Here is a 23,062-nt window from a genome sequence, read left to right on the forward strand (position 1 = left end):
ATAATAATAATAAGCTATTTAACTTCCAGAATCCGTGTTTTTAATTGTCTCTGTTAATAGAGATGTATTCAGTAAATAAATGCTACATTTTATGCCCCTTCTGCATAAACATAGCCAATAGTAGTTTTAAGGTTCATAACAACTTAATAATCCAAGTGTCTCCTATTAATGTGTTCTGGACTCACACTGTAAAGTATGAAGAAGAACTGACTAAGAAAATATAGCCACACTAGCACTTTCAAAAACCAAGATATGAAAGGCAATAACACACTGTTTCAAGATTTCCATTCCTTAGAAGAAAGTTGAAAGACTGTTGACATTCAGATCATTTATGGTAGAGGAAAACTTTATACTTTTTAAATCCTGTCAATGGGTAGACCAAATTATACATAATTAAATGAGACTAGAAAATAAATGTGGTTTTTTTTGTTTTGTTTTGTTTTGTTTTTTGGTAAAATGCAGACAGAGATTCCAGGCAACACTGAACAAAATTGAAGTAACTGCACAAATTTGGTCAGTATAATGTCTTGTAAAACCATATTTTTCCCAGTTTTAAAGAAGAAATTGGAAAATGTCTATTTGGTGGAAAATAAATAAATAAATAAAATAAGATAAAAATCTAGATTGTAAGTCATCATCTTGGTAAATTAAGTAAATAGATAATTATAAATATCACTGTCCATTTCTAAGATACCCTCCCTATATCAGGAGAAAAGAAACATTTTTACTGCCAGAGATGGTGAGCCAAGGCTGTGAGAACCCTGTACAAATAGATAATTATCTTCCTTTTGTCTTCCCATATATTTTAATTTTCTGCAATCGCCATTCTTTCTCTAACCTAGTATATAAACACTTAGGCCTGTCTACTTCTTCGGATCTTCATTTTTCTAGTGAGAGCTCCCATATACATGTAAAAACTACTAAATAAAATTTGTATGTTTTTCTCCTGCTAATCTGTCTTACATCAATCCCAGCTGGATAACCTAAGAGGTTAGATGAGGAATTTTACCTTCCTTACAAGTAAAATGAAGAAACTGGTTTAGAGCAGAAAAATGATCACAGTCATTCAGGGCCAGCTTCAATATTTAACTCAAATAATTTTCTTACTCTGCACTAACTTATTGTTTCTTGAAGAAGTCTGTGCATAAAAGATTGCAAAATTAAATAGCCCTTATCAAAGGCATACAGGTTTTTTTACTCTACTGTAAAATAAAAAAGATAAGCTAGATGGTTTCTCAAGGATCTTTCTGTTCTCAGACTGTGATGTTTTGAATAACCTAACCATCTGAAGCCTATCTGTAGTCAGACAGTTTAAATGATGAATGCTGTCTTATAACTTAGTAACTGCCTCCTTTACTGTAGACAGTTTGGGGCTACTGGAAGATGTTCTAACCAAGACGCAAGTTAATTTCAAGTCAATGTAATATGTGGATAAGAAAACATTTTTTTAAAATGTGTGCTAGAAACAGCATTTTATCTTCAAAGGAAACAATTTTCTTTTTAATGTCGATTAAATAAATAGACTGTTCTTTTTTGTTGATAAGCAGATAAGTGCTTATTTTCATACTAAAATTAGTTACTGAATATTAGTTTACAATCTATGTATTGACATGATTTTACTTTTTCCTTGTGTGGTCTTATGTGCCTTCCTATTTCCCATGATTTAAATGTCTCCTTGAAGCTTCCTCAAACATTAGAGGAAAGAGATTAAAATATTGGTACCTAAATTAGACTAGCTTTTGGCATTTTTATTATTATATTACACCATAAAAGACATGTTTTCATTAACTTTGGAGTGTATGTTTGTGATGTTAAGTCTTAAATCATAAAATTATCTTATGTAATCGAAATAACTTTTTGAGACCTGGTGCCTGAAACAAGGGTGGGCAGCTCAAAGTTACAGCTGGTCATTTTCTTAATTCTCCAGAGAATTAGGAAGTGCTTCAGGAGACCTTTGTTAATGCAAATCAGAAGGGACATAACAAATATGTTGAGATTTAAGCCCTTCAGAATTATTTAAGTATTCAAAAATATAGAAGTGCTGTGAATAAACAGCAAAAAATATCAGGTTCAAATATGAACCCCAAGTAAAAAGCCAGAAGATATATTTAACAGCTAACATGATTATGATCAAGCTAATTCTCAGATGGAAAACTCTACACTCCTGGGTGAGTAGCTGCGATGATTTACTTATTTATCTGTGGTTCCTGTGCTGAGGAAGGCAGATAAGCACACAGAACATAGTTATTAAAACACATGCCATGGTAACTGTGATTTCATCCTGGCAAGTGAGAAAAAGAAGGCGAGAAACACAAAACTATTTATACTTTATATACTCCTGTGTTGTTTGTGTTTTTACCTGGGAGGTTGTGTTACATTTGTGATTCCTTTATGAATTCTACACAACACTTTTTTAAAACCTACTACGTACCATGCACTGTTCTAGGCTTTGGGAAAATGCAGTGAACAACAAAAAAAATCAATATTTCTAGTTTCACAGAGCTGATATTTTGGTAGATTCGTCAGAAAACGAAATAAGTTTGTACATGTAAAAGGCAGATATGTAAAAATTCAGTTCCAAAAATGCTTCGTTAATGATAATAACAAAATTTTCTAGCTAGAATTGTTTTTTCAATTTTGCCTAATCTTTCATAATTTTTATAAAAATGTATGTATTTATCAGATAATCATAGTAATGAAATAGTTTGTTCGTTAATTCATTCTATAAGAATGGAGAGATTATTCAGTACAAAAAGATTAATCTTTTTTATTTATTTTGTCATATAATGAAAATTATTTTATGGCAAATGCTACCAAATTTTCTTCCTTTTTATAGCCTGAGATTCAAAAACAACCATGCTAATTATTATATATAAGTACTTTGTTAATAGTTTATTTTACTATTTATAACTTGGAAATTTACAGAAAAAGAGACACGGAGAAGCATACAATTACAGTAAGTCCTCATGTAACCTTGTGGATAGGTTCTTGGAAACCACAATTTTAAGAAAGACGAAGTCTAAGAAGACATATTTGACCCTAAACTAGTTAATATAAACAAGACTTAAGTTCCTATGGAATATTTCTGGTAATAAAAAAAATCAAACTTCTAAAAAAAGACCCCAAACTCTTTCAGTATTAAACATTGACATAAATGTGAGCTATACACACGTTTAAAAGATTAATAAAAAGAAGTAAGATCATTATTTACTCACTTACTTCAGTTCAGAGTCACAGGTGACCAGAGCCTGTCCTGGCAGCTCAAGGTTCCAGGCTACCTAACCAGTCCTGGACAGGACACCAACCCATCACAGAGCACACTCACACCTACACCCATATTGGCTCACACTGGGACTATCAGATAGGCCAACTCATCTCACGTGCACAGCTGTGAGATGTGGCAGGAAAACGCAGTACCTGGAGAAAACCCACGCAGACATAGGAAGTGCCTCCAGACTCCACGCAGACAGTGGTCCTTGCTGGAACTCGAGCTTTTTTCTCATCGACATTGTAATGAAATGACATTGAACGAAACAATGTTATTCAAGGACCTATTGTATTAAATAATCTAAACACCAAGGTCTACTTTTTCTCAGTGTATAAACATCATCAGGATCTATAACCTCTTCAGATTTTCTGAACTCCTTTAGGTATTATTTTCCTCTGATTTGAATCAGAAGATGTAGATGAGATATAGCAAACAGCCATGCTGCTCAAATATAGAATGCAACCGCATTATATATTGTATTATTTTTACCAAGACTGCCATAACAAAGTGCCACAGACTGACTGACTTAAGCAACAGAAATGTATTTTCTCACAGTTCTAAAGGCTGGAAGTCTGAGATCAAAGTACTGGCACAGCTGGTTTCCTCTGAGGCCTCGCTCTTCCCCACTTGCAGGTGTCTGCCCTCTGCCTGCATCTTCACTGGGCTATCCCTCTGTGCACCTGAACTGCTGGTGTCTCTCTTTGTGTCCTAATCTCCAATTACAAAGACAACAGTCAGACTGAATTAGAGTGGCCTAATGGCTTTATTTAACTTAATCATTTGTTTAAAGGTCCTGTCTCCAAATACAGTCACATTCTGAAGTACCAAGGCTCAGGGTTTCAGCATATGAGTTTTGGGTAGCGTGATTAAGTCCATAACAGATTTTTTTTCTCTCCTCTTCTTCCTCCTCCTCCTCCTTTGCCTTTTTCTTCTTTTCCTCCTTCTTTCTTAGGTAAATTTTCTGGTCTAGGAGGGCTGGTAAATTCATCATCTCTATATTGACACATATAATCCCAACTTTAGTTTCTTAACAGACTCCATCCCCATCCCTTATCAACCTACCTGTATTACCCCAACCTCCAAGGCTCTGGTAAAGTCATGTTTCTTCCTAAAAGCCCTCCCATGTCACTTCAGATCCTGCAATGTTTCACTCCCCTGACCTACATCCCCCACTGCCCCTGGCACTTCCCACCAATAAAATAAGGCCTGGCTTCCTCAGAGGTATAATTCCTCAACATCTCACATGAATCTCTAGCTAAGTAGATCTTTAGGTATAGAGATATATTATTTTAAAAGGCATTTCAGAAGATTCTGATGGAGCCCTCTAGACCCCTTATCAGACACTCAAGTAATGTTATGTCTTGTGATATCTACATTTTCACAATTTAAAAATTTTTTTGTTACATATATTTTCTTTTTGATTATTATTATCATACTTTAAGTTCTAGGGTACATGTGCACAACCTACAGGTTTGTTACAGAGGTATACATGTGCCATGGTGGTCTGCTGCACCCATCAACTCTGCACTTACATTAGATATTTCTCCTAACGCTATCCCTCCCCTAGATCCCCACCCACAAACAGGCCCCTGTGTGCAATGTTCCCCTCCCTGTGTCCATGTGTTCTCATTTTTCAACTCCCACTTATGAGTGAAAACATGTGGTGTTTGCTTTTCTGTCCTTGTGATATTTTGCTGAGAATGATGGTTTCCAGCTTCATCCATGTCCCTGCAAAGACATGAACTCATCCTTTTGCATGGCTGCATAGTATTCCATGGTGTATATGTGCCATATTTTCTTTATCCAGTCTATTATTGATGAACATTTGGGTTGGTTCCAACTCTTTGCTATTGTGAATAGTGCCACAGTAAACATACATGTGCACGTATCTTTATAGTAGCATGATTTATAATCCTTTAGATATATACTCAGTAATGGGATTTCTGGGTCAAATGGTATTTCCAATACTAGATTCTTGAGAAATTGTCACACTGTCTTCAACTGTGGTTGAACCAATTTACATTCACAACAACAGTGTAAAGGTGTTCCTATTTTTCCACATCCTCTCCAGCATCTGTTGTTTCCTGACTTTTTAATGATCACCATTCTAACTGGCGTGAAATGGCATCTCATTGTGGTTTTGATTTGCATTTATCTGATGACCAGTGATGATGAACATTTTTTCATATGTCTGCTGGCTGCATAAATGTCTTCCTTTGAGTAGTGTCTGTTTATATCCTTTGAGCACTTTTTGATGGGGTTGTTTGTTTTTTTCTTGTAAATTTGTTTAAGTTCTTTATATATTCTGGATATTAGCCCTGTGTCCAATGGATAGATTGCAAAATTTTCTCCCATTCTGTAGATTACCTGTTCACTCTGATGATAGTTTCTTTGATTGTGCAGAAGCTCTTTAGTTTAATAAATCCCATTTGTCAATTTTGTCTTTTGTTGTCATTGCTTTTGGTGATTTAGTCATGAAGTCTTTGCCCATGCCTATGTCCTGAATGGTTTTGCCTAGGTTTACTTCTAGGGTTTTTATGGTTTTAAGTCTTACATTTACGTCTGTAATCCATCTTGGGTTAATTTTTGTATAAGGTGTAAGGAGGGAATCCAGTTTCAGCTTTCTACATAGGGCTAGCCAGTTTTCTCAGCACCATTTATTAAATAGGGAATCCTTTCCCCATCGCTTGTTTTTGTCAGGTTTGTCAAAGATCAGTTGGTTGTAGAGGTGTGGTGTTATTTCTGAGGCCTCTGTTCTGTCCCATTGGTTGATGTATCTGTTTTGGTAGCAGTACCATGCTGTTTTGGTTACTGTAGTCTTGTAATATAGTTTGAAGTCAGGTAGCGTGATGCCTCCAGCTTTGTTCTTCTTGCTTAGGATTGTCTTGGCAATGCAGGCTCTTTTTTGCTTCCAGATGAAATTTAAAGTAGTTTTTTCCAATTCTGTGAAGAAAGTCAGTGGTAGCTTGATGGGGATAACATTGAATCTATAAATTGTCTTGGGCAGTATGGTCATTTTCACAATATTCATTCTTCCTACCCATGAAAATGGAACATTCTTCCATTTGTTTGTGTCCTCTTTCACTTTGTTGAGCAGTGGTTTGTAGTTCTTCTTGAAGAGGTCCTTTGCATCCCATGTAAGTTGGATTCCTAGGTATTTTGTTCCCTTTATAGCAATTGTGAATGGCAGTTCACTAATGATTTGGCTCTCTGTTTGTCTGTTCTTGATGTATAGGAATGCTTGTGATTTTTGCACATTGATTTTGTATCCTGAGACTTTGCTGAAGTTGCTTATCAGCTTAAGGAGATTTTGGGCTGAGATGATGCAGTTTTCTAAATATAAACAATCATGTCATTTGCAACCAGAGATAATTTGACTTCCCCTTTTCCTAATTTAATATCCTGTAATATCCTGTATTTCTTTCTTTTGCCTGATTGCCCTTGCCAGAACTTCCAATACTATGTTGAATAGGAGTGGTGAGAGAGGGCATCCTTGTGTTTCACTGGTTTTCAAAGGGAATGCTTACCGTTTTTGCCCATTCAGTATGATATTGACTGTAAGTTTGTTATAAAAAGTCTTATTATTTTGATTTACATTCCATCAACACCTAGTTTATTGAGAGTTTTTAGCATGAAAGGCTGTTGAATTTTGTCGAAGACCTTTTCTGCATCTATTGAGATAATCATGTGGTTTTTGTCTTTGGTTCTGTTAATGTGATGGATTACATTTATTGATTTGCATATGCTGAACCAGCCTTGCATCCCAGGGATGAAGCTGACTTGATCATGGTGGATAAGCTTTTTGATATGCTGCTGGATTCGTTTGCCAGTATTTTACTGAGGATTTTCACATCGATATTCATTAGGGATATTGGCCTAGAATTCTCTTTTATTGTTGTGTCTCTGCCAGGCTTTGGTATCAGGATGATGCTGGCTTCATACAATGAGTTAGGGAGGATTCCCTCTTTTTCTGTTGATTGGAATAGTTTCAGAATGAATGGTACCAGCTTCTCTTTGTACCTCTGGTAGAATTTGGCTGTGAATCTGTCTAGTCCTGGACTTTTTTTGGTTGGTAGGCTATTAATTATTGCCTCAATTTCAGAACCTGTTATTGATCTATTCAGAAATTCAACTTCTTCCTGGTTTAGTCTTGGGAGGGTGTATGTATCCAGGAATTTATCCATTTCTTCTAGATTTTCTAGTTTATTTGTGTAGAGGGGTTTATAAGTATTCTCTGATGGTAATTTGTATTTCTGTGGAATCAGTGGTGATATCCCCTTTATCATTTTTTATTGCATCTATTTGATTCTTCTCTCTTTTCTTCTTTATTAGTCTTGCTAGCAGTCTATTTTGTTGATCTCAAAAAATCAGCTCCTGGATTCATTGATTTTTTTAAGGTTTTTTTTGTGTCTCTATCTCCTTCATTTCTGCTCTGATCTTAGTTATTTCTTATCTTTTGCTAGCTTTTGAATTTGTTTGCTCTTGCTTCTCTAGTTCTTTCAACCCTTGTGATGTTGGAGTGTCAATTTTAGATATTTCCTGCTTTCTCTTGTGGACATTTAGTGCTGTAAATTTCCCTCTACACACTGTTTTAAATGTGTGCTAGAGATTCTGGTACGTTGTGTCTTTGTTCTCATTGGTCTCAAATAACATCTTTATTTCTGCCTTCATTTTGTTATTTACCCAGTAGTCATTCAGGAGTAAGTTGTTCAGTTTCCATGTAGTTTTGTGGTTTTGAGTGAGTTTCTTCATCCTGAGTTCTAACTTGATTACATTGTGGTCCGAGAGACGGCTTGTTGTGCTTTCTGTTCTTTTACATTTGCTGAGGAGTGTTTTACTTACAGTTATGTGGTCAATTTTAGAGTAAGTGCCATGTGGTGCTGAGAAAAATGTATATTCTGTTGATTTGGGGTGGAGAGTTCCATAGATGTCTATTAGGTCCACTTGGTCCAGAGCTGAGTTCAAGTCCTGGATATCCTTGTTAATTTTCTGTCTTGATGATCTATCTAATATTGACAGTGGGGTGTTAAAGTCTCCCATTATTATTGTGTAGGAGTCTAAGTCTCTTTGTAGGTCTCTCAGAACTTGCTTTATGAATCTGGGTGCTCCTGTATTGGGTGCATATATATTTAGGATAGTTAGCTCTTCTTGTTGAATTGATCCCTATACCATTAGATAATGGGCTTCTTTGTCTCTTTTGATCTTTGTTGGTTTAAAGTCCATTTTATCAGAGACAAGGATTGCAACCCTTGCCTTTTTTTCTTTTTTTCTTTTTTTTCTTTCCATTTCCATTTGCTTGGTAGATCTTCCTCCATCCCTTTATTTTGAGCCTACATGTGTCTTTGCATGTGAGATGGGTCTCCTGAATACAGCACACTGATGGGTCTTGACTCGATAGAATTTGCCAGTCTGTGTCTTTTAATTGGGGCATTTAGCCCATTTACATATACTTTCCTATTTGTATCTTTCTCTTTAATTAGAATTCAAGATTGTGAGAAAAGTGTCTAACTACATTTTTTTTTTTTTTTTTTGTGACGGTGTCTCCCTCTGTTGCCCAGGCTGGAGTGCAATGGTGCCATCTCAGCTCTCTGAAGATTCAGCCTCCTGGGTTCAAGTGATTCTTCTGCCTCACCCTCCTGAGTAGCTGAGCTTGCCGGTGCCTGACACCACATCTGGCTAATTTTTGTATTTTTAGTAGAGACAGGCTTTTACCATGTTGACTGAGCTGGTCTCAAACTCCTGACCTCATGTAGTCCACCAATCCCAGCCTCCCAAAGTGCTGGTATCACAGGTGTGAGTCACTGTACCCGGCCCTAACTACATTTTTATTTCTTATATTTCCTAGTATATTGCTGAATATTTTTAAATTATGCATTCACATTTTTAATTGATGAATAAATAAATTCCCTTTTAAAGTAACTGGTTGAATCTCTAACTAGAAAAGATTTTTTTCAAAGTAATTTTTCTATCTAAATTTAGGATTAAAAAGTCCATAACTCTCTAAATTATGAAAATCACATGTTCTATTTTTAGTATTCAGAGAACTAAATATAATAAGATGGTGAGGTTAGTTAGCTATCCACTATACACCAAGATCCAAACTGCCCTTTACACTTGTCCCCTAAATATATTTGTGAATTCTGTCACCTTTTGCACTATTATCCTCCATGGAATTAATCATTTTAGCAACATTGCCTTACACCATAAAATAATTGGCTTATTGGTTTGGAAGAGTATTTATCAAATATCAGTAATCTTATTCCTTTATGGGCTACAGTTACACACCATAAAACATGAAACACAAGCAGTGTAATGTGTTTTATAAAGAAAAATTCTATCGACAAACTATAAGTTACATTATGTAGAAAAGTACTGAGACCAAATTGAAAGGATGCACTTTTTCTTAAAAGAGAACAGAGAACTACAATTTTTTTCAAAGTCTACTAATGCTCCAGCAACTGTACATAACATGCTAAGCCATAGAATATTCCTGAATTAGACCCCAGTTTCCTGAGAAATAAATGAAATGATTTCTATAACAAGGGAGGATTCCATATATGAAGGTCAACTGCTTCTTACTTAAGGAGTAGGGCAAACTAGAACCCCTCTTTTTTTACGGATAGTATATTGGTCTAAATCTATCACAGAAAACAGAAAGTCCTTCTGGAAGTTAAAACAGAAGAAACAGAATGCAACAAATGTATTCCACAGGCAATAGATGTTATCAAAACAAAACAGAGAAAAGAAGTAATACAAGATTAGCAATATGCCAAGAGCACTGTTTCCTTTTTCACCTTTGATATATAATTGAGAAATTCAAAATTATGAATATTTAAGGTGTACAATGTGATGATTTAATGCATGTAAATATTGTGAAATGATTACCACAATCAAGCCAATTAATATATCTGTCACCTCACCTGATTACCTTTTATATTGTTATGGGGAGAACACTTAGGAAATTTCAAGTATACAATACCGTATGATTAATTATATTAATAGTTACCATGCTCTATTAGACCCTCAGAGCTAATTCATCTTCCACCTGAAAGTTTGTAATCTTTGACCAGCTTCTTCCCTCTTCTCCCCAAGCCCTAGGCAATAACCATTCTACTCTCTGCTTCTATGAATTAAACGTTTTTCGATTCCACATATACGTGGGATTGTAGAGTATTCGTCTTTCTATGTCTGGCTTATTCTACTTAGCATAATATTCAACCATGTTGTTGCAAATGGCAGAATTTTCTTCCTTTCTAAGGATGAATAATATTTCATTGTATACATATACCACATTTTCTTTATCTACCCATTAATCAAAGGTCACATAGGTTGTTTCTAAACCATGGCTATTGTAAATGATGCCACAAAGAACATGCAGTTGAAAATATTTCTTTAACATAGTGACTTCATTTTATTTGAGCATATACCCAGAAATGGGATTTCTGGGCCACTCTTGGTCTGAAGGAAAGAAAGGGAGAAGGATTTAGTGTGACCAGAGTCTGGAGGTTGGATCCTGTGATGGAACTGAAAATAAGGTGGACCTATCCAGAGGAAGTAGGATGCACATATCAATACAGGAGCGTCCAAAGAAGTTCCCCAAGGCAGAGAGGGAAGAGAACAACATCCTGGCTCATCATTTGTTTTCTTACCCCTACAAGCTAAGATTCCAGTGATTCCCATTAGCCAAACCTGCCAGAAGCAGGTGACAGTAGAGCCTGGGAAATGTGTCCGTCAAGTTTCTGCATCAGAGCAGAGCAGGAGAAAATAGGAAAAATAGATTTGAGAGCTAGTGGGTTCAGATATGGTGGTGTGGCTGTCAGTTTCTGCCAAGTTTTGAAAATGAATACAAAGCAGTACAAAGACATTAGTGGAAGGTGCTGGATGACAGTTTACTTCTGACAGTCCTCACAACTTGTTCACTTAGCTTTTACTACAAAAGTCCTTGACAAATGTATATAGTTGTAATAATGTCAAAGAGAAGGAATTTACTGTACTAGTCTCTGTACTGTTTTTTTTTTTTAATTTATCTTTGTGAATTTAAATTTTGAATAAACACAAGAAGAAGGTAGTATTAACATAATTTATAGGTTAAGGTGAAGTTTGACCAGCTAAAACAATTGCATGTCCAGCATTCATTTTTTTGTCGTCGTTTTCTTTGTGTGTGTGTGGTTTTTTTTTTGTTTTTTGTTTTTTTTTTTTTTTTTTTTAAGTTTCCTCAACCAGGTTATACATTCTTCAAGAGAAAGAATCCTCAGAATTCTTAGTCTTATATAACGTAGGAATTCTGTAACGGAACACAGGTCCAAATACTTGCCACTTGCAGAGTCCAATTAACAAGAGCAGGGGTTGGTAGAAAGAAGGTGACTTTATTAACCAAAACTAGTAAAAGAGAAGTGGCTGGATTTCCATCCCAAGCAATCACTTCTGTTTTTAGGAGCAAGGCAGGGGATTAAAAAAGAAAAACTTGGCTGGGCATGGTGGCTCACGCCTGTAACCCCAGCACTTTGGGAGACTGAGGCGAGTGGATCACCTGAGGTTATGAGTTCGAGACCAGCCTTGCCAACATGGTGAAACCTCATCTCTACTAAAAATACAAAAACAATCCAGGCATGGTGATGGGCATCTGTAATCCCAGCTACTTGGGAGGCTGAGGCAGGAGAATCGCTTGAACCCGCGAGGCAGAGGTTGCAGTGAGCCAAGATTGCACCACTGCACTCCAGCCTGGGCAACAAGAGAGATACTCCGTCTCAAAAAAGAAAAGGAAAAGAAAAAAGAAAAGAAAAGAAAAACTTGATAAGAAGGGCATACAAGAATTGTGCTGAGTATGATGTCTGTGTGTCTGGTTCTGGTGGCTATTCTGGGTCCCAGTCCACATGGATCCCAGGCTGGCATCATCTCGACAATGGCTGGGTTGTTAATTAGCTGCCTTGAAGTGATCTCTGGAATTTTGCAGCTGGGTCTCCATATTTGGTCTGTCAAGATTAGCCCCTGAAACTTCTAAGATGGCACATAATTAGCTACTAGCATGCAGTTAGATGAATGTGAAGGGAGTATATTACAGGGAGAAAGAGAGGGACATAGAGTTGATTTTAAAGCTAAGGAGAAAGGCTTCTGCAGTTTACCTCAAGGTTATATCTTGAAACCCAAAATAAAGGAAAAATATAAGCTTAAAATGCATTTTGAAGTTAAGCTGCCTGGTTACAATTCATCTCCATTTTTTTCTTAATAACTTTATAGGAAATATGAGTATTCTAAAATTGTTTTTACCTACTAGTTTTAATATTTATTTGTTAGTCATCAAATAAAATCAGTCAGAAACCTGATATATAAAACATAAAGGAGCACACCCTCCATGCTTATTCTCCTTAATGTTTCCTCCAAGTCCTAGACCTTCACGAGCACAGTGTGAAAATCACTGATCTAATTAAATATATTACACAATTCAAGGGGAGACTGAGGCCTAGAGATGTTAAGAGTTGAGGATACAAGATCACTCAGACTAATATTGTTAGAAATGGGAACATAGTCAAAGTGTTCTGACTCAATTTAGTGCATGTTTTGCTATTGTTTCTTTCAAAAATAATTTGACATAGATAATATAATTCAGTTAACTAATTAGCATTTACCAGCACTTAATAAATTTCTGATTAAGAAATAATTATATAAAGTATTAAAATTTAAAATTAAGTAAAATTAAAATCATATAAACATACATATTATTTTGGACTTTTTTTCCTTTATTGTAGCTACTTAGTTAACTTCCAGATTTAAAGGTGAGACCTTATAAACGAACATAAATCCAGCTGTGATAGGTTAAATAATGCCTTCCCTGTGATATCCATGTTGTAATCCTGGAAATCGCCAAATATGTTACCTTACATGGCATTATTGGAGAAGAACTACAGCTGACACTTTTGTAATTACACTCTTAAAGGGCTAGGTCTGATGATATTTCCTCCTGGACTAAAATGATAAATGTTCCCCTAGAAGAGCCGCTGGGTACAGAATTCTCTAAATCTTGTATCGTAAATTTTTCTGTACCCTTGATATTTGAAGGACACCTTGGGTGCATATAAAAATCCTTAGTACACACTTTCTTTTATTGAGCTTTATAAAAATGCTGCTCTCTGGCTGCTGTGTTTTGCATTTGGGTTTTGAAAAGTTTGTTGATAGTCAATTCTTTTATAACTTCAAGTTATTTGATCTTCTTGCCTAAAGGCATTGAGGATTTTATCTTCCATAAAATTCAATAATTTTAGTAGAATATGTTTCATAGATGATTATTACGAGTTGATTTTCTAAGTTAACTGGCAGTCCCTTTCAATATATAGATCCAAGCATTGTTCAATTTTCAAAGGTTTTCTTGAATTACAGTTTTAAATACTGACTCTTTTCTATTGTTTTGATTCTTCAGGTTCTCTACTAATATTAATATCACCCTTCTTTTTGCCAACTAGTATTTCTACTACATTTTCTATAACCCACTTTGCATCTTTCTTTATTATTTTCATTCCTTTGGTTGTTTTCCTGTCTTTCCCTAATATTCCTATTACATTTTATTTCACTCTATTCTCCCTTGAGCACCTTGGCATTTATTCCTCATTTCTTGCTATTTTTCTTTCCTTTCCTGAATTTAGTTAACATTCTTTGCATTATATGGTTTTAGACTTTCTGATTCAAGGTGATTTTGTTATATGCACAAATACTCCTTTGAGTATATATAATTCTGTTCAAATTATAATTTCCTTTTTCTTCAAGATTTCTTTTAGAGGTGGGTTTCCTTATTTGATATGTGTGCACTTTTATTTCTTGAGATTGTACAATAGGTCTGTGTGAACTGGACATTACTTTTGTTAATTTTTACAATATTCATGTATTCATGATATTTGTAACTTCATAATATCTTCCCTCAGTTTTGCAAAGTTCATGTATTCTGATAGTATTTCATTTAATTGTTTTGGTTTTGAAGTGAGTCCTCCAAACCTGCAATTGACTTTTATCCTATGAGATTTTTATTTTTCCTCTTCACTAACCAATTGCTGGTAGCTACTCCTTTTGGTTTTTGTTGTTGCTGTTTTGTTATTTGTTCATTTTTGCCCCTGCAGAAGCTGTTTTAAAAGCACTCCTTTAAATTATATCTGGTCATTTCTATGTGAGAGTATTCCCATATGCATACTTTGAACTCACTTCCCTGTAGTTCATGTTCTAATCTGCCTAAATATTTTTTAGTATTTCTAGGTGAAGGGTGAACTCAGTATTTCTGGCCAGACTTCTCTTTTTCTATCTCTTTATTTTTATTTCTTTTATGCTTCTCCTTATTATATATCCTATCATTTGCCTCGTATGGATTTCATTTACTCTCTCTTCCATTTTCCAGATTCTGTTTTACAAAGTCTCAAAACCACTCTGAAAGACACATTCACCCTAAAGTATAGGGAAAAGTTGAGCAGGCAGTTCTTGAATTTTGTGGCAGCAGGGATTTCAAAGGAGACTGTAAGTGTTTGTACAAAAATACGTTTTAGCTGGCTTTATGCATACACACATGGTACAAGTTCAGATCATGCTATAATCAGAATCATAAACATTTTCTTATCAATAAATATTTGTGAATAAAAGGTAAATTATTTTTCTTTGAATATATACAGCATGGTGAAAGCAGTTCATAAACAGTAACTTATGTTTCCAGAAAGAATTAATCAGATCTTTTTGCACTATTGTAGAACATATGTTATATTAAGTGTATAAATTAAATATATACTTATTATAAATATGCAAATCATGTAAATTAAATGATTAGAAACAAACATCTTTATATATTTTCACTTTCCCAGATTTAATCTTTTCTGAGAAACATAAGTGATGCAATTGATGGGTTTTATGTACATATTATTCTTACAACTGCTAATTTTAAAGAGAAAAATATTTTGATCACATTTCCATGTGATAAAATTTATTTGCTTATAAATTTGCATACTATTCATTATGAGGTGTGCTGGTTTTCTAGCTCTCAATTTTATCACTGTTCTCTGTTCTCCTCTGTGCCATAGGAAAGATAGAGGCTAACAAACTATGTTATCTAGACTCATTTGCAAATTGACTTCAAGTTAGAGTCTTCCAGTGAGAGCCGCTGGCAGCGTACTGCCCATGGAGGAGAAAAAGATGAGCCATTTCTTTTTGGTGTCTATAAACAGCTCTATAAATGCCAGGTAAGCATGGTCTCTGAGGTGCCTGTTCAGACAGCGTGGTTCCAACAACAGCAGTGACAGGTGTACTCCAGTATTCTCAGCAGCACATTTTTTGGGTTTCTCTTTATAGGAGCAGCATGTGACTGTGGCTTACTGTGAGTTGCTGCCATAATGGCAAGAAGTGGCAATGTGTCTGAGAGCAGGGCTCCCAGTACGTAATGAAGAGACATTGGATGGTGTTTCCAACAGCAGTATCACCAGCTGCTGAGACCACATTGACCTCTGGGGGAATACCATGTTCCATTTTGCTTCTCTGATCATCTGGAGGAGTCACAGTTTTCTAACGTCACTGATTCACCTCCTCTTCAGAATTTCAGCTGCTCTATCGCTTCCCTTTGTCTAAAAATATACATTCTCTATAAGTTTTGTTTTTTTAAAAAAAGTCGCTACTGACTATACTATTTACCATTTTTACAATTTACTCTCCTCTATTGTTTTTTATGCACACAGAATGCAAAAGTTCCTATTCTTTATATACAGATAAATTATTTTAAAAAATATGTTCAATATTTGATAGTTATTTAGATTTACAGATGTTCTAGATTATAGGCTTTTTGAAGGCAGAGACTATGTCTTGTTTCATTTCACAAATACTTATTTAGCACCTCAGTGTGCCAGGGTGGGGCATGGAATAATACATAACATTCACCATGAGCAGCTCACAGGCTAGTTAGGAAAACAGACATATAGGCATATAAATATAAATAATGTGCAAAGAATATATATATATATACACACACCAGTGCACATAGTTATCTTCCATTCATGTGTAAATATTTATATTAGAGCTGTACACATTCAGTGAGGCATTTTCCTAAATATAGGGATGGGATGAGGACAATATTTAAGTAATGTTTTTATACTAACTTCTCATGAACTTTGTCTCAAAGTGCTTGTTTGAACCCCTTCGAATCCTTGTATAATACCAACCCCAAAGAAGACAAAAATGTCACATTTTTGGATTGGATCTTTTGTATATTTTCTGCTTCTAAATATGCTATCTCTATGTATTTCATGTTTAATCATCAAAAGTGAATGTGTGTATACTACATATTAGCAAAATAATGGTACTTATATTTTAATATTATTTTTTCTGAATCCTTCTTCTAGTTCTATGTAGGTAATTTGTATTTTTATAAGATCAAGTTAATACTTTTTTATTCCAAATACATGTACATTCTCTCTGTGAAAATACATATTATCATTTTTATTTTTCAGCATGGACACCAACTAATATATGTATTATATTTGTAATATATATGTCATATATTTGATATGTTATATATGAGAAATATGTTTCATATATATGATGGTATTCATTCAAGAGATTTCCTGTAAGTAGATAATGGCTTTACTTTCATTTTTTCTTCTATTAAGAATGTTGAAATTATTATACTTAAACATGAATACTCATTTGATCATTTTCTTAGAATAAATTTAACAAAATACACGATTAATAAAGAATATAGATGTTTTTATGTATGCTCTCATATATTCCGCTCAAAATGCTGAAAGTTTTCACCCTCCAATATAGAACACTATATTTGACAACACTGATGATACAATGTTGTTGTTTTTAATCTGCAATATTTCAAAAGATTAAAAATCATGGATAATTGATCTTCTATTAGGAAAAAAATGTGACATTTTGCAACGTATGACTTAACATCTAAGATTTAAAATATTTTATAAAACCAGATTTTTCTGTTTAATAAAATATAAACTTCAAGGAGAAAAATTCCCTTTCCTACGTGCTTCTCTTGGCTGAATTGTTGAGCTTATTTTAGGCAATCAGGCTTATAAGGTTCCAGAATAGCTGGGGAATAACAACCATCACTCTTGTATAAAATAGTTTTAACATTTACTCTGGAGATTTCCTCATTTTCTTGCTTCAGGGTGCACTTAGCATGTCAGTAATGTTTTTCATGGAATCCTTAAACCTAAACAAACCCTAACAGTTTATTTTAAAAAATAGTTCCAACATCTTGATAAATACTTATGTCTTAACAACTGAGCATGTTTTGATCACTGCACAACTTTTCAAATCTTGGAGTCCTATTGGACATCACAATGCATTTCATATCCCAGATAAATTTTCACATGATACTTGCATTGGTTTTTTATCAAGCAAACTGTTAAAATCCAGCTTTGCAAATATATGTCATTATGAAAATTAGTCTCACATTGAAACTACGAACTACCTCAAGATAGTAGCTTATGCTGTGTCCAACAAAGGTAGTTATGTTTCCCTTGGAAATGTGAAATACTGCAGAGCACTTTGCTTACTTTGCTGAGTTTTTTTCCAGGTGCCTTGACCCATAGTTTGAGAACCTCAAGTGTACAGATTTTTGTTTTCTTTGTTTTTAGTATTTTTCTGCAGACTGAAGGAGCTGAAGGTTGTTGCTGCACTTGCTTTCATCAAGCAATTTGCTCAGCTTGGAATGAGGTTACTGTCACTACAATAAAAGCTTTCTGAAGGCCAGCAACTTCTACCTGTATTTTTTAAGAACCATTCTTCACATAGATATTTCTGTTAAATCTAGCAGGCTTTATTCCCCTTATATTTTAATAGCCTTATTGCAATTTTCCCTTAAATGCTAATGGTCCCATTATTTCTGCTCTGTATTTTACTGAGAGGCTCTGTCCACATCTTTATGTCTTTTAACTTGGTTTAAAACCTGAAACTTTCTACATTATACTCTTCATTCAATTATCCAATTGAGATATTTTGTAATAATGGAACAGATGTACTTGCATGCTTTTTTAGGGATATCAATTGGAGATAAAAAGGCCTTCATATAAGAACATTTACAACTAATCTTCTTTATTTGGTTGGGAATCTTTTGAAGAAATTTGGGTTGCAGTGTTTTAGTCAATATCATACTCTCTAAGTTTCAAACATCAAAAACATCCATGATCCCAAGTTAAACAAAGATGTGGAATATCATCTTCATTTCTTGGTTTCTATTTTCCATACATTACGGAAGTTCATGTTTACAATGGGTTTGTATTATCTAATTCTAACTAGAGAAACTTTTGAGTCTTTATTATAAATAATAGTTTTAGTGTTGCTGCTTGCATAGGTTTGTTTGGACTGTTGTAACAGTACAAATATTGGGTGGCTTATAACAACAGAAATTCTGGAGGCTGGAATTCTAAGATCAAGGTGTCAGCAGGTCAATGATGTCTCTGAAACATGTAGGGGAATCCTTCCTTGCCTAGTCTAGCTTCTAACGTTTTGCTAGCAATCTTTGGTGTTTCTTGGCCTGCAGCTGCATCAATGCAATCTCTGTTTAGGTTGTATCATAATATTCTTCCTGTAAGTCTCTGTCTTCACATGGCCATCTTCTTGTAAGTATATCACTCATATTGAACTAGGGATCTACCCTACTTATATGGCCTCATTTTAACAATGGTATGTATGAAATTCCTTGATTGGTAAATAATGTAGGACATACAATAGAATAACATTCATTCAGTGTGAGTGATAATGTAAATACACATTAATTGACATGAAAAGTATCAAATACATATCAGTGGGAAAAAGGTACTTAAAAACAATAATGTATCTATTGTTGTTAGCACACACACTAATTCATATTAAAAATTGTCTACCAGGCGTGGTGGCTGATGCCTGTAATCCTAGAACTTTGGGAGGCTGAGGAGGGTGAATCATGAGGTCAGGAGTTCAAGACCAGCCTGGCAAACATAGTGAAATCCCGTCTCTACTAAAAATACAAAAAAAAAAAAAATAGCTGGGCATGGTGGCGGGCTCCTGTAATCCCAGCTACTCCAGAGGCTGAGGGAGGAGAATCGCTTGAATCTCGGAGGCAGAGGTTGCAGTGAGCTGAGATAGCACCACCGCACTCCAGTCTAGGCAACAGTGTGAAACTGTGTCTCAAAAAAAAAAAAAAAAGGCAAATCCATTTGCCTATTATAATTACCTAACTTATTTAGGTGGTAGTGTTGTATTATACATTTTCACCTTTTTCTCATCTTTGAGTTATAGTATGTAGAGGAAAAATTTAAGAAGCTCACATTCTCAACATCGGTTATGTTAGCTACATGTTGGGCTGGCCTTAACGTATGGTACTGTGGAAGACAGCCAAAGATACGTAGCATAATTTTTTATATGCAGTTGAGTCTAGTCTGAAATTAATAAACTTAGGTGTTTTCTGATATAGAATAAAGTGATAAAAATCTAGATCATTAAGATATCACAATGATTACATAGTAATATATAAATATATAGAGATAGATATGTAAAAATACATATATGTTTAGAGATAGTGTTTTACTATATTGCCTAGGCTGACCTTGAACTTCTGGGATCAAGCAATCTTCCCACCTCAGCCTCTTGAGTAGCTGGAATTACAGGAACCTAGAAAAGTATTTTCCAATATGGTTTGTAAACAAATGTTAGATCAAATTTCTTTTTTTTAACACCCTAGTTGAGAAAGAAGTAACACATTAATTAAATTCGCCCCCCAACACTCATCTCAGAAACATGTACAAATCAACATATTAATTAGTTTTAAGAGAAAAATGCTCTCAAAACCAAAAACAAAACAAAAAAAAAGATCTTACAGTGTATATAAGAGATGGCAGTATAAGAGAGAAAGCCTTGAGTTAGAGCGAATCAGACTTAAGGCTCTAAAATCTGTCTCTCTAAGCTCTGTGGTTATTTTCCTCATAATTCCTTTTCATCTGTTATGCTGGCATGATATTGATGTATTCAAGGGGAACCACAGTAAAAATTTAAAGGCAAATCAAAGCAAATAGAAAGAGAAAGCCATGGGAATAGAAATACGGTGTTTATTCATATCTTTATTTATAAAGTAGTTAGATACAGATATAGAAATGGAAAATAAAGATAATAACAGAGATAAGCTTGATTATAGATTGATTTGTAAGAAATCGTCTTACAAAAAGTGATATACTTCCAAGATGGTATCATGGTATACTTACAAAGAATGCGTTCCATATATGTGGCATTCTGTTTCTTTTTTTACATTAGTTCTTCTACATCTCCTTTTCTTAAAAAAAAAATTAAATCAACCAGCTTTTTAAATTACATTAATTAGACTTAATTAAGTGCATTCTCTTACCCAAAACTGTTGCATTTTATTAGAATTTGGAAGTAATTTCTCTAATTATTTTGTATTTTAATGGCCAGGACCATGATTCCTAGAAATTAAGTGACATTTTTTCTCTCCAATAACCAACAGTAAGCATTCATTTCTGAATTTTTATTATGTGTTTCTTCTTCTATTTTTTAAATCTTTCTTTTCCTTGCTTTCTTGTGTTATTGCTTTTGTTTGTTTCTAGCATGGGAGACTAATTTCCATTGCAGAGCTGCCATGAGCATTAATGAAACAGGATGTGAACACTTGCTTTTGTGTAACGAATGCTGGACAACATACAGACAAGTAAGAATTCAGTTGAAACTACAAGAGGGGCTACATTTCATCTCATTGCCTTTCCTTTTCCTAAATTTTCCTTAAAAGGAGAAGTCCACAGGAACCAACAAGAATTTGCTGTCTGTATCTCTGTGGAGAAATACGTTTACATGGTAGAAAGAGTAGACTATCCTGGAAAATGCACAGTTCTTCCAAGTGACTCCTGTCTAGATAAACTGCTGTGTTTGCACTAAAGCCATTATTCTCTTGGGCTTCTCTTAGTCAATGACTGCACATGCTGGAGATAGTTCAGAACCATTCATGTAAAATATGGAACTCTCCTGATGCTCAGCTCTCAGCTTGAGAACTCCCCGTCAGTCTGGTATTACTCATGACTGCAATACAGCACTTTCTAACCAGTCTTTTTTAGTTCCCTCCCTCTTGTCATAGGTATCAGGTCTGCATTAACTCTGAAGTCTCTTCATGCCTATTTCTGTGTCCTCCTCATTTCTCTGGCATTCCTTCTCCCCAACCCCAGTAAATATTTCACATATCTAACCCTGTCTTGGCATCTACTTCTTGGACGAACTAAATTAACACATTCCTAAATTAAATTATACAGTCTTATGGTATAGAAATAGTATATTTTCTTTGTATATACCTCTCAGCATATGCCCAATGCCTCAGTATATGCCTACATTTTTACTTACATTCTACACGATGTTATAAAAGTAAACAACTCTCATTCACATTAGAAATTTTGCCATGCAATATGGGCCAATAATAAGATGTTTGTAATGTGTTTTAGTTAGATTAAAGGATCACTGGGTTTTCCATGAGCCAATTTCATAAAAGAAAACTTTTTAAATCTCAAATTTCAGCTCACAAACTATTAGGGTAGTCATTAGCATCGCTCTGAAATGGCCACTTTTCAACACTGAACGTTACTTTACACTGATGTCAGGTAAATATAGAATTGTATAATAAGTCATCAAAATATTAATGCTTTCAAATTTGTTTTACAAAAAGTGAAAACAAAAATCACCCTATATCTCCATAGATGTGCTTTACTGCAAAAGCTTATTAAGATTTTGTTTATTGTATTTTACAGTAAATAGGACCAGAAGGAAATTCCAAATCTATACCTATTCCCATGCCATTTCTAGGTTATGAGTAAACTTGAATGAGTAATGAAGGTGACTTTTTTTTCTTCCTCAATAATCCTGTGACTGAGAAGGCACCTGAGAATACCAGAGCTTTTCAGTTTAGTTTTAGGTTTTAGAATGTGCATGAGAGAAAATTAGGGAGTGTGAGGATTAATGAAGCTGCATTTACAAAGACTTTCTAGCATTCCTGCTATACGTTTGACTCTCCCAGTGTCCCAGAGGTGACTTGACTTAGCTTTCTTAAAACAAGCCTTCTCCTGGCTCCCGTTTCCATCTAGACCGTTTATTAGTGCCCAGCTCTGGGAATTCTTTCTTAAGTCCTATCCAGAACAACCTCAGTAATGCCACATCATTGTTTCCTTGAACTGTGCAGAAAGCAGTAATTGTGCAATATTCATGGAAACTGCCTAATGAGATCTGTGTGCCAGAAACAAGAGAAAAGATTCCAGAACTCTTTTATGTTACTTCCAGGTTTCTGTAGCTATTTACAAAGATATTTCTTTGTTTTTTCCCAGGCAAAAGACCTACTTTAAAATAGCGCGAATAAAACAGTAAATGTGTTACACAATGGTCTGACCTTCCATTGTTAGAATATGGCAAATAAATAACTTCCACCTTGATGACTAAAGACAAAAGCTGTGGAGGGCCTCACCCTTAATATGAAGTTATCTATTGTGAGTAATCTCCAGCTGACTTTATGTAGCTGCTATGGTTCAAAAATAAGTGGTTTCTAATATCTAGAACACTAATTTGAGTTAAATAATATGTACAGCACAAATTGGGAAAATATAATTTAGGTCAGAATGGAGAACATATTAAATGTCTGAAAGTTGAGCAACATCATTCTTTAAAACTGAAGTATTTATTTCTATTTTGAAGTAACAGCAAGCTAGGAGTTTGCTATTAGAGCTGAAACCTTTTTGTTAGTCGTGTTTCTTTTGTTTTGGAAAAGGTTGACTTGAACATTGAAATTTTGTACAAAAC

The sequence above is a fragment of the Papio anubis genome, chromosome 5 (assembly GCF_008728515.1).
Source record: "Papio anubis isolate 15944 chromosome 5, Panubis1.0, whole genome shotgun sequence".
Lineage (NCBI taxonomy): Eukaryota > Metazoa > Chordata > Mammalia > Primates > Cercopithecidae > Papio > Papio anubis.